Source organism: Calonectris borealis, chromosome 2 (genome assembly GCF_964195595.1).
Source record: "Calonectris borealis chromosome 2, bCalBor7.hap1.2, whole genome shotgun sequence".
NCBI classification, from domain to species: Eukaryota; Metazoa; Chordata; class Aves; order Procellariiformes; family Procellariidae; genus Calonectris; species Calonectris borealis.
Genome location: NC_134313.1, coordinates 121,228,543 through 121,242,524, shown reverse-complemented (window position 1 = coordinate 121,242,524; position 13,982 = coordinate 121,228,543).

Below are 13,982 nucleotides of genomic sequence, written 5' to 3'. Positions count from 1 at the left end.
AATCAAAATGAAAGTAACTTGGCCTAAAAATGCTGCACTGTGGTTCTGAAGATTCCACTGTGTTTTGACCCAGCAACAGTGAAATTAAATTCAAAGGCTTTGTCTTGTGGTGAAGTAGCCATGGCACACACTTGTAAAGAAAACTTAACCCTGAAAAGATTTGCATCAGTTATTTTATCATGTCAAATGTATTTATTTATCATTTAGCATCAGAAATCTCTTGATTTACCTGCCTCTGCTGTTCAGTGCAAGGTAATACGTCCTTCACGTGGTAGACAGAAGATCTATGTGGGCCTTAGAGGTGGCACTACTTGTTTCACGGACAGTATCTGAGCAGAGGATAACCCACAGATAACCCATGGATGTCCACTTTGGAACAGTGGACATCCACACCTTCTTGCAATCCCTGCCATTTTATTCCAGTATCCAAAACTGAGGTGCTAATTCATGTTTGGTTTTATTTTTAACAGTATTTGCCTAAAGAACTTTGAAGTTATAACAGTGAAAAGAAATGAGAAAAAACCCAATACTGCACAGCCCTGAAGTAAATCCAGTTATCTTTAGCTTATTCCTGGAGTTTCTTTTTCAGCAAGTTTTCTGGGATCCTGTTTTCTGGGAAGTCTTTACCTTTTAAATTCTATGTAATTTCATTTAATGTTCAAAAAATTCAAACCTTGTAGGAAGTTTGTAGGATCAAAGTCAGGCTCTGTGTGTGTGGAGAGAAAAAATAAGAGTGGATAGAATGGGCCCAATTCTCGTTTATTGCAAAGAAAGAAGCCTCAGGGTAGAAATAAGGTCAATTTACATTTGCTTTAAGGTCCCTTTAAGCCATCACAGTGGAGTAAAATGATAATGGTGAGCAGTATGAAAATGACTTTTAGAGTAAATGAGGCCATGGCACCAGGAGGTTTGACCTTATAAAAGGACACTCTTTTAGCTAACAGAAGTGAAATGCATAGCTATCCAGATAAATGTATGTATGGGCTAAGCTTTGGTAAATCAGTTTTAGGATGGGTTGAAATGAATTTCTTCTAGAAGCAGGGAAGAAGCCATACAACATACATATATAGACCTTGAAGGAATGTGAAATGGTGTTATGCTGTCCCAGTGTATTACCAGAAAGACGTTATTGACGTTACATGACATTGCATGAGAGTCAGACTAGGACAGCTTTAAAGAAAGTTAAAACTTTTTGGGAGGAGTGGTGGGTGGTGGGAGAGGCCGTACTTCATGCTGCTAGGATTACACATCACTTTATGAGAATCCTTGCTAAAGTCCTCATGGATTGAGGTACTGCCTACAGCAGAAGGCAACTGTATCACAGTGTAGTTATTTGTCTGTACCAATAGAAATAGCACACATCACAAGAAAAAAATTACTGTGTGCAGTAAAGAAAAATTCAGCTCAGCTTGTAGCCCCAGGGGTCAGAATTTGGAAATGTCCTGCACAGAACCTCCATCTTATGTACCGTCTTGTGATTATTTCACATAGATGAATGGTATTTTATGGATCATTGATGCTTGTGCCAACCAAATAATGATCAGAGAGGTATTGAAATTTACTCTGGGTAAGAGCTTCTGGCTGATTTTTGTTAGAGATTTCAAATGACTTGATACTTTTCTGTCTTGTTAAGCATAAATACTAGAGCAATCAATTTCCTAATCTTTCTCTTGAAAAAATGGTAGTGTACTGCACATAAAAATAAAAATAAAATTTTCACTTCTTTTTAATAAGGTTACTTTCCTGCTGCTCAAATTCATACTCTTTGTTGCGAAATATTGACCTCAGAAATTATGCACTACCTCAGGGAGAATGTTGTGCTATAGCCATGTCATATATTTGTGTGTACTGCTTAAGCTTCCTGTAAAGTAATGTTATTTTCTGTGAATGAGCAGTATAAATGCTAATCTGATGTAATGACAAAAAAGGCACCTGCAATGTTATGATACAACCTGTAATGGATGTGAAGGGTTCCTAGCACTAACAGTGTCTATGGAACTTGAAATTCAGCTTAAACTATTTGAGAACAGATATTAATCTAAAGTTTTAGTCATTTGTATCTCTAAGCCAGGCTATTATCTTCCATGGTTTGCTCTACTAGTGCCATTAGAAAATCTGACCTTATTGAAATCAGCAGGAGTTCGCAATTAACTTGGACAGAGTCAGAGGATAGGCAGCACACTGAATCTTTTCAGTTCTGATTTTCCCTGAGTTTCAAACTGTGTTTGATCAAGAGACGTTTCAGTATGTCCTGTTGTATTTCATCTGCTTTCCATTTCTTTTTAGCTATAAAATCTAAAACTCCTTTGAATAGTGTTCTTGGTGTGGGTATCAATTGAGCAAGCAAATGGTTCATCCCCCATGTAGCCTATTTGTTTCTGGAAAGTCCCAGCCTGCAGGGCTTTCCCTGGCCTACTATGGTGCTTTTCTAGTAACAGCCCATCACATATAATAAAGAAATATTGAGGGTGTCTTAAACCTGTATGAGGTGGAGGTACTGTGATTCATTAATCTAGGTCCTCTCTGACTGTAACATGGATTTATCCAAGCATAGTACAAACTATAATTGGCTGGCTTGTTTTAATATAACATAGTTAATTTTTCATTTGCTTGGAATATGTCTTTGCAACACACACACACACAAATACACAAACACACACACACAAATTGCTCATTGGCCAAAGCTATCTTTGTCTCAATCAGTTTGAAGACTAAGACAGAGGCAAAGTTCTGTCAAAGTTATATCAGTAAAGATCTGTCTCAGTTCTTCTGGTAGAAGTGAGCTGTCAAAGCAAAAAAACACTGAAGAAATACAGCTGACTGCTATCAGCTTCTGGTACAGTATCAGTGGGCTTTGTCTCACAAGGGGATTAAAAGCTGTTTGGTAATGATGTAGTGATGAGCTTAAGAAGAAAACAGAGTAAATACTTTTGGCAGCTGATCAATAGTACTGACTGGAAGATACTAAGTGAGCTGCATGGAGCAGGCACCTCACGAATAAATGGCACATCATCGTATACAAATTTGTCTTTGCAATTTAAAAACCATGAGTAACTTAAGATGCCTTTGCTTTGACATCAAGTAAGAGTAGTTTTGACCTATTTGTCTATTTTGACCTAATTTCTCTGTTGGTGATGCAGGAGAACTGACACATTTTCATCTCAGTCTGGAAAAGGCTTTGGTAGAAACACATTCAAAAGCTAAAACATGCCAATGGTATGCTTAGTACAAAGAGGAAAAGGAAGTGCCACATTTCCTTTTCAACCCTTCTCTTGGTAAGGACCAAAGCTGTCCAGAAGCTTTGATACTTTTATAATTCCTTTAACTGGGAATCTGAATGGGGAAGTAATCAAGAAAAACTGCTTAAGACAGTCCCTCCACAATACTCTTTAGATGTAGCATGCCTCCAAACCAGGTCCCCAGGAACCGGCTGTGTGAAAGTCACTTGTTGGATTTAGAGTGAATACCCCCACTTACTATAAATTGAGATCACCTCTACATGAATTGCTAATATGGTAATATCAAATACAAAGAACACTCTTGCTGTTTGCACAGCATGATGTCTGCTTGTTATGTGTGTGCTCATTAATGGAAAGCTACAATTACAGCCATTTTCCGTAAGTGTTTTACATAAAGCTGTCATGCTGACTTTGTAAGACTTGCACAACAGGTTTCCCAATAAACAGCATGAGCAAATGTAACTATAATATGTTTTTTTTCCAGGGAACAATATTTAAATTATTGATTAGAGAGCTAATGATGAGTTAAAAGGCAAAGGCACTGTACAGAAGATCAAATTTAAACACAAGACTAACCATATCTAGGGAGTTACTTTCATGTCCCTTTAGATGGCAGGAATACCACTAGTGTGTTTGGCCACTTCAAAATCTTTGAATGTTGAAAGAACAGCTGATTGATACTTGGTAGTGGTGAGAAATCTGAATTTCCATGTGCCTATCTCATTTGTTAGAGCCTTTTGTTGGTTTCAGATCAAGACACTCATAATTTCTGCAACATTTGCCCTGTGTTTGTGTTCATATATCTAATGTCTATGAAGAAATTTAATCTTCACCTTTCCTACTGTTGGGGATCTTGATGTGACAAAATTCATGTCATATATCATGACCTTGTAAACATAATTTTCTAGATTATACCCTCACCCTGAATCAAATGAGAAATTTCTCTGTGTTTTATCAGAAATACCCACACAACCATTTGCTAGGAGTCGCTACATTTACTTCTACTCCTGGAGTTACCTGATAACAGTAAAAGTTTGTCATCGCTAGCAAGGGATGAAGTATACCTTTTATTTGTACAAGAGAGTACTACTGAAACTGAGAAATCTTGTATCCAATTCTAACTACCTGAGGAGTGTGTGCCCCTATGGCCTCAAACCTTGTTAATTGCCCATACCTTGATCTTCTTCTCCTGTGTTCTCTCCTGGTGTGGTCTGTCCCCTACCCCTGTCTCCTCCTTCTAGCCCCATCCTCTTGCCTTACATAGTTCAGACTCTGTTCATGAAACTTCCCATGGTAGATTAATTCTCATAGCCCAATCACTTAACATTTTACACTCAGAGGACTTCTGAGGTTAATTTCCATTGGTTTCAGCTCACTTGTTCAGCTCATTGTAGTCTGCTTCTCCACTTCTGTTCCTCATCCCATCTTTTTTACTTTCTTTGATCTCATAGTTTCTTGCAAGGACTCCCAGAGCTCTGGGAGTTCTCTCTACCTGACCTCTCATTCATTCTCAATATCCCCTCCTCTGAAGCCTGGTGCAGGGCCTTTTGACCATATAGTCCAGGATCAATATTTCTTCTGCTTGTTTCTCATGTCTTCTGTCTCCCTGTTATTTCTGTTCTCTCTTTTTCCACATGTCTGTTTTCAGGTAGTCCTCCTGACCTCTTCCTTCCCCATTTCCCTCCTTCCCTGTTCTCTAAGATCACTGAAAAGGGAAAGAGTTGTATGTTAGAACAAAAAGACCTCAGGGTGGTGAAGATAGAGGGAGTGGAAGAGGGAGAAGAAGAGTTCAAGAAGATGGACCAACACTGGACTCATTGTTTGACTTCAGATACCATCTGTGTATGTCCTAAGCATGTTTACTGCACTGTTAGTGTTTACTAAACAGTCTGAACTAAAACTCCTTTACTTCTAGAATTTGGAGGTTCTTATAGGGTGAATCACTGATGAAGCTTAGGATCAGCCAGGCAGAGATTATGGCAGTGTGTGTTGGTTTAGGTGGGAGATCTGTTCTGCAGCTTTTCTGGGAACAAAGGAGGTGACTGCTGTGGTTCTTCCCAAAGACGTTCTTTGTGTTTGTATCCATACTGTAGATCCTGTGTTTTCTTAAAGGAACCGTAGCTATAATGTTGGGGGATGGAGAGCTGAACAGCAAGGGCATAGTGGTGAAAAACGGGACAGAAATGTCCATAGCTGCTGGGAACATACTGGGAGTACATGCAGGTTGTGACAAGCATTAAGGGAAAAAAGAGAGACAGAGGCCTGGAAATTTACCCTTCTTTTGGGTTTTCACAGTGCAAATCCCATCTCAGTCAGAAGCTCATGGCTGCAGGCTAATCATTACTAATGCCTACATCTTTCCAGAATAGTACTGCCCATTGGCAACTGCTGCTGCTTCTTTTCCTTTGGGGTTGCTTCCTCTGTGCCATTTCCTCTGCTCCTTACAGTTCCAACTTACTCCAACCTTTCCTTTGTCCTTGCAATCTTTGGGAGTGTCAAATGGTTTGGGATGAAATCCAGGATGGAAAGAATAAGGGAAATAGTAGTGACAGTAGGATCTCTGAGGTCATGGAACTGTTTGCCCATAAAAAGGAGGGAATGCCTGTGACGAGAGCATGAGAAATCATCGTAGAGGAAAACGCTACCGGGAATAGTACTGCACCACCTTCAGGGTCAGTCATGACAATGATTTCAGATATTCGTTTTCTTTCCCATACTAGAAGTGCGGATGCCTGTACAATATCATCAAGAGATGTTGCTTACCAGAGAGGCAAGACACAGCTTGCCAACTGGGAACTTCTGTCTCTCCCAGGTGCCTCTTACAGGTTGATGTGGCACCTGGGAGAGTTTTGTGTGCTTAGGTTGACACAAAGGAAATCTCATCTCACACAGGTGCTGAGAGTTTACTTCTCCCATTCAATCACTATTTATGAGGCCCTCAAAATTCCAAGGAACTATCAGGAATTTGATTGATTGCTGGGTGCCATTACCCCCAAAGCTTTCCCTCTAATCAACTCAAGTATCACTACACAATTGCTTTCTATCCACACTACTGGAATAGTGCACTCCTAAGAGCCGTAACGTGAGGTGATGGATCAGCAGCAGCAGCTCAAGCTCAGTTTGTTGTTTCCTTTATGATACGGTGCTGCACTTTTTGGCTTGTTCTTAAGGGACATTCAGAAGTAGTAGAAGGAAATTTTTTACATCTCCATTACTAAAGGGTTATTAACTGAGTAGTCTCTTGTAGTGTTCTCCCTCAGCTTATTTGATCATACAACAGCCAGTGATGTTTCTCTTTTGGCTGATAATCTTTGAATGAGCCTAGTGGGAAAGAGGAAAGTGTTCTCTAAAGCAAACACTTTAATGGCCCAAAGAACTGCCAACAACTATATTTAAATCTATATATATTGATTACAGACAGTTCCAAAACTCTTAAAAAAAAAAAAAGTGATGTGTAGTGTGATGGGCTCTAATTGGTTCTCAGACTTGGGGTTGAATCAGGGACATCAAAAGCTGAAAAGCACTTATTACTGCCATTTGAACTAAAAGGCTGTAGTTTAGTAGTGGGAAATATATTATTTCATGTTCTCTACGGCCCTTGTGCAGAGGGAACATTATAAAAAAACCAGCCTGTGCTTTTTAAAAGAAAGTATTGGTATCCAATGTATTATGCGTAGTGGGGGAAAAAGGTATTCACTTGTTTTATTTAAATGTTGCCAGCATTGTTTCCAAAACAATGGTTATCCAAAGGCTGCCCAAACCTCTTCATAAGAGAGAACAGCAGAATGTTACTTGATTTTAAAGTAGGGATAAGAAGTGTCTTTGCCGAGTTTTGTCTGCTTTCTTATGAGGTGAAAGGAAGTTTTGACTTGTCTCAAGCAAAGGAGGTAATTGTTGGGCAAGAGCTCTAATCACTAAAGAGTATAAAGCAGCTGTCCCATTCTCAGATGCAGTCTGGACAGATTTGCATAAGGAACTTGGGCACCTGATAATTACCTCTTGAAAATACGTACCTAAAAAACCTGCTAGTGCTGAATGTTGCCATCTCTGGAATTGAGCAGTAGTTTATATTTCCCTAAAGAAAGATTGTTTTAAATGCCAAAACTGACCGAAGTGAGTTATAGTTTCCTCCCTCTTCTCGTCATGCCTTTCCACCTCCACTACCAAAAATTTGTCCTTTTCCAGTCAGGTCTATTCATGATGCATGTATCTTCTCCTTGCAGTTACACAGCAGGTGCCTGGTTTGAATCCTGGCTTCTACCCAAAATTTTCTTGGTATATTTGTTTGATATGTTGGCAAATGTTAGAAAGCAATATGAAGAATTTTATTCTCCACTGCACAGGACAGAAAGATTCAAGTTTTCACTCCTCTTTGATAGTCTCCACTGCTCTGTGCATGAGTGATCAAATGAGCAAATTGAAAGATTTCTTCTTTGCAAAACCAGTAATCCAAATTAATGTAGGATCTATGGAAGCTCAGACCTTTGCTCATTGCCACTGATGTCCTCTGCATTCCTTATGTTATGTGTGTGTCCTGCTGTATGTGACCATACAATAGAACAGGAATGATCTTTGAAGAATTGCCACCTGTATGAAAAACAAGTCCTTTCATGGTTACCAGATTGCACATTTTAATTTTATAGGGAGTAGTAGTCTTTGAAGCTGAATCAAAATGAGGAGTCTACTGTAAAGATAGTATTTCTTTAATTATATTTAATTTGCTTTTCTGATTTAAGTTAATTTTCTTTTCTCATTTAAACACTATGTCTTTCATAAACCTCCAGGGCTGGTTACTCATTGGAGATTGAATTCTCCGTTAACTCAGTCGTTCTCATGGCCAGAGGATAGGATTGAGAGAAAAAGCAGCAAATGACAATGTTATTAAGTACTTGTTCTGTGAGAGCATGTGGAAAAGATGTTCTCAAGTTCAAGGTCACAGAACCGGAATCATAAGTGATGTCATGACACCATGCACTAGGGGAAGATAGCCCTTCCCTCAACATTGCAAGGTTTTCAAGCTAGTCAAAATCAGAGTGGTAGATTAATGCAGAAACTGCTGGGAATGATCTTGCATACTTGCCTGGTATTTCTCCCTGGATGTTCAAAGTTGGCCAGTGTTGGAGACAGTATATTAGGCTCGGGCTTTGAACAAATCTGAAGTGGCTGTTCTTGCATTCTTTTCTTCTGGACAGTTATTTTGCTGTGTGGTCAATCATTCAGGTTACTTATAAAGTTCCCTTTGGCCTTTAAGTCTCTGAGTCCTACAGTGCTGACGCACGTGTCATCCCTAGTGAAGAGAGCAATTCTATCAACTGTCATGTTACTGTTTGGATGTTTATGAATAAGAGCTTTCATATAGAAGGTGAAGAAGAGCTGAAGCTAGCTGAGTAGGATGTCAGAGAGACAGTCAGCAAGAAATGACAGTTTGCAATGTGAGACAGATAAAAATGTCAATTAATAATCCGAATGTAAATGAGGTTTTTTTAACCTCATGAAGCATTCACGAAGGAGGTTGAAGGCAGATAGCCACAACTTAGGTAGAGTTTGCAAATATGGCAGCAGCAGGTGGTAACCCACTGTAGAATATCAGGCACAGAGTAGAGACGATGCTCAAGAGATATGAACGTATGAAGACTGAACTGCTTTAAATAGAAATTGTTCCATGAATTGCAAAAGATGGAAAAGACCAAAGGATATCTTTTGCAGATCTATTTAATGTCTCTTTTAAAGTATAAAATAGTTAGTGTTCTGTGACTGTGAAGAAATTATGTAGGAGAGTTTTTTAAGAAGCGATATAGAAATGATCCAAGAGGTTGTACAGTGAAGAAGTGAGCTTTACGGTTGGAAAAATAGTAATGACAGAAATGAGGCATAGAATTTGGAGGTAAAAAAGGTGGTGATTTTTTTAAACTTCTGGACTCAGACATTAATGTCTGACAATTTACAGGCTTCGCCCCCTCCACTTTCAAACCAGCAGAATTGTCTAAGCTCCTGTCCTCCATCAATCATTCATCAGGGCAACATGAAACTTTGGCAGAGTCCAGCCCTGTGGTGTCCAGCTGATGCTGTGAATCAACCCTGTGGTGGTATTATTAATGGCAGACCGAAGGTACTTCATACATTTCCTGCAATCCTGAGTCTCAGGCTATCTCCCTGTAAGGGTCGCTTCCCTCATCCCTGTGTCTGGTGGTTTGGACATCACCTGTCATGTGGGAGACTGACATTTTCTTTCTCACTCTTCCCAAACTTTTCCTGATTTATGTAACCACTGTGCCCAGTGCCTAAATACATTCCTTTGTTTGGCCTGCCTGGAGACAAATCTTATCATGACAGTGGTAAACACACATATTCTTTAACAGGTGCGTAATTCCATAACTTTTATCTTTTTGTGAGAGCGACTTAGATGTTAAGGATGGCAAGCACAAGCAAGAAGAGATCTGAGGCTGCGAGAATGCCTTAACTGCGTAACAGTGCATTACACTTCAATTTAGGGGAGCCCTTCAGGAGATACTATCACAACCATATAATGAATTTCCTTCGTGATCTCCCTTGCTGCTTTTTCTCTGATCGGGATGTCAGCTTCCCTATGGGATCACAGCACTATCACCTAGAGTAATAGTGCCTTGGGTTCTTTTCTGCTTAAAATTACTTGCTTGTTCATTTATCATCTTCTTTTCAGAGTGGCCCTGATTGGGTTTTTTTTGTTTTAAAATCATGTCTTTGAATGGGTATGAATCATTTTGGCTTCTACAATGCTCAGGTTGTTCATTTAGGAAAATAATTTGTTTCTCTCCTTAGTTGACTTGTTTTGTTAACATGAGTAATTCATTTAATCTTATGACCTGCTGATCTGGAGGATGCCATCAAACTGAAAGGTTACCCTCATAGGTAGCAATGATCTAATTGGCCCTTCTAATACTGCATTATAAATAGTGTAAGTGATTATTCTGTTTGATTAGCAGTGCAGGGATCTGCTCCATTACCACAGGGACCACCTTTATTTTTCCTAAGGGAGTCAAGGAGGGGCAAAGCAGGCAGAAGAAAGTGACAAGAAAAACTTAAAAGAAATATACAACATTCAGATGGGATTCTCCTGCCTCAATTAAATTAATTTCTGAATAAGATTTTTTTGTAACCAGTGGCAATTAAAACCAATGACTTGGTGCTTGCCTTGATGTTCAGTAGAGTATGGTAATTCAACTGTAACCCACTTGGACGGTAACAGGAAGAGAGAAGAGAAGGAGGTGAGAAAACACAGCAGTATTTTGCTGCTACTGGCACAGAAAGGCTAGAAAGCAAGGAGTTGCTATTGTTTTAGAACTAGAAGCTAGAAGAGTTGCTGAAAAACTTTCCTAAGTGAAATGTCATGAAATGATACCACGTGGCAAGTAAAAGAAAAAGCCCTGCAGGAAAATGATACAAAGGAGGAGTGAAAAGAACCTGATTTTTAAAGTAGCTGTTCAGCTTGTAAAACAAGAACCCACCATAGATTACATCCTGTTTGTTCTTCTTGCTTTGTGCAATACCTAATATCAACAGGTGTTTTACAGCTCAGTCAAGGGGAAAGAATCCTGAAATCAGCTTATTTTGTGAGATTGCAAGCTCTGGGCATTTTCAGTGCAGGTAGACTCAGTGTTAAATTGGAAGAATACTTTATACTAAATTACAGGGAAGTGATAAGATAAAGGAGCTATGTTTTTAAAGCTTTAAAAATATTGAACGTATTTCATAGGAACAAGTCAAATAGTTATAATGTTTATGCGTCCTGTTTATTTTTGAATTTCTCCTGTACAGATTTCACACCCAGTATCCATTACAACAAGATAGTTGTATTAACATTACTGGGAACTCTGTGGAAGTTTTTGGACACGTGAACTTAAAACCTGCCTTCTGCAGTTGCCTAGGACTATGAAATTCCACTTCATGTATGGCATCAGAAAAGTGAAAAGTAAAGTAGCTCTGTGGCTATTTATAGAAGTTTGAGCTGATAACTCTTAATACCACTTAGTTGAAATCCAGTGTGGTTCAAACAAGTTTAATATTCTTCAAGCTGGTGTTTCTTGATGAGGGAGAAGTAGAATACACATCTTTACCGCCTTTAAATGTAACTCTAACCTGTCTCTGTAACAATCAATAGAAATGGGAGCATGTTCATTGATTTTACTAAGAGCTAAATCAGGCCTTGCAGCAAGACTGCTGAACTTAGCAAAACCTGAGAGTAGAGAGGCATTAGCAAAATGCGCCCCCCCTCCCCGCCTGGCTTCTGGAAGAGGAGGAAAAACTTATCTGTAACCAGACAAAATCATAATAAAAATAGCAACAAACTGAGTTGTGATTTTTGCAGACATTTTTAGAAAGACAAGATAGTAAGCTCTCTGTCACGATGCTGTCAATGTGGAATGCAAATCAAAATTCAATGCCCCTTATGGCAGGACAGTGTGACCTGACAAACCATTAAGCTGGTATGCAATTTGCAATAACGTACAGATGAGGAAAAAAAAAGGAAACACTATTTCAGGTAGGAATCCAGCCAGTATGTTTCAGTTAGCATCCTCAAGGCCTACAAAACCACCTCTAAGTTGGTGAAAAATGGCCTACCAATTTACTGATGCTGTTAATCATAGTTGTGTTAAATATAAGATGACCCCAAAAGAAAGTTTTCAACTGCCAATGTCATCAAGTGGTGTAACTTCCTCTGGATGCACTTTTTAAAGTGTAATGGAAAGAAATTGGACTTTTGCCACAATTTCAGCTCCTTCTTCTGGACCTATGTGCTCATGCAGATCACCTCTTGATGGACTGCTGGTGAGGGAAAGGCAGCCTGTGTTTCCATTTTTGCAGCAGGGAAACCGTGTTTAGCTGTGGAGTCTTCATGCTTTTTTTCTACACACTCTCTAATGAACTGCTACCCAATGCACCACTGGAACAGTAGCATAATGTGGGTATAAGGTAGACACTGTAGGCAAAAAAAAACCCAAGGGGAGACACAGGTAAAGATATATGTGTCTTTTTTCAGACAGAACATGATGATGGTCTTATGGTTTGTTTATTCTTCACATTGACCAAGGTAACTACACAAATTGGTTTGGGATGGGGGGGGTAAGTTGCTAACAACACCAAATGAAAAAGTAAAGGCAAATAATTAAAGTGTCCTGAGAATTGATGGATGTGAGAAAGAAAAGGTTTTTTTCTCCTTCCTTTTTAAATATTAGAAAATGCCTCTACAGATTTGTTCAGTCAGCTAAGCAACAGGTTATAATATCTAGTAAAACTAGTTCTGGTACTACTGGGGTTCTCTGGTGTATCTGCCAGCAGCTATGTAGCTGCTAAGATGAAATAAAAGTTGAAAGGGAAACAGGGGTGTGTGGTGTTGCTTGTTTTTTGTTCTTTTTTTTTTTTATTTCAAGCTTTACTTTATGGCTATTTCAAATGTTTCTGTTCATTCATAGTAGTGATTCCAAAGTTAATCATTAGTGATCCAGTGATTTGGAGAGAGAAGAAGTATTTGCTTTCTAAATCCCAGTGCTCAAAATAGTCTTGGTTCTCCACCAGAGTCGTTGTTCAGGCTCAGAGGGAGTCTGTGCACTGTGGTATGGTGTGATACCAAACATCATGAAGAGCTGTGCAAGCTGTAGCATTGATTCAGACTTAATATATTAAAACAGCTGTCCATTGCTTATCTTCAAGCCTTTTTCTTCATCCTCATCGCTTCTATCATGAAATCTTTTTATTCTCTCCACAGAGAGGACTCTGTCCAGGTGGAGGGAGCAGCAAGCAATTTTTATGCTGTTTGCCGTCTTACGGAGATTCTGCTTGGAGAAGGTGGCTTCAGGTTCTGTTGAAGGCTGTCATAGTATGAGCGTTACTGAGCATAGCTAGTAAGGGTGCGCATGGTGAAGCTGCAAAAGGGCCTGGGCCTCAAGCTTCAAATTTACTACGGAGCCAAGAATGAAGCATGTGTGTGAAAAATCACTACATCCCCAGGCACTCTCCCGGTGGTTGTGTCCTTGGCCTAGGCAGCAGTACTCACTGTGCCAGGGCTCTGTATGCCCTGCTAAGCAGGGATCATTGTGAGTTGATAATGCTGCACTTGTGTCCAGAAGAGTTTCCACCATTTGAACATCTCTGCATTATCTGCAGTGTTTTTCAAGTAGCCATCTACCAAAATAAATTCAGATCTTGCTGCCTTAGCTGAAACAAGTTGCAGATATTTTGGCCTTTTCATTCTCAGACTCATCACCACGACAAGTCTTCATTAGCAGAGGGATCAAACTTGTATTATTGTCTGGATGATTATTGAGATTTCTATTACATTGTTTAGAATTCAAGAGTCTCTGCTGGTGTCAACAGGTGAAGGACTATGAATGTCCCCTTGTAGCAGCCATGTTTGGACTAAGTATCTTAAAGGCAAGACGGTGCTTAGTAGTTCTCATATTCACAAAGGTTTATATGTTAGTGAGCTCTGAAAGTGATTGTTTAGGAAAAAGCAGCAAAATTGTGTCTCTCCCTCTGAAAGACAAGTGAGAAAGTTCTGTTCAACCTATTTATGCAGTCACTGTACTTTATCAAAACTAATTTTTATTTAATTTCATTGGGAATTGTATATCTATAGGCTAGAACCCATGGGGAAAGCACATAGGAGACACTTATTTGGAGTAATAAAATCGGACGTATGACGATGATTCTGAGACTTTACCTATGAATTAATGACCAAAGAGGAGAAGACTTCTCTGTTTTTCATGA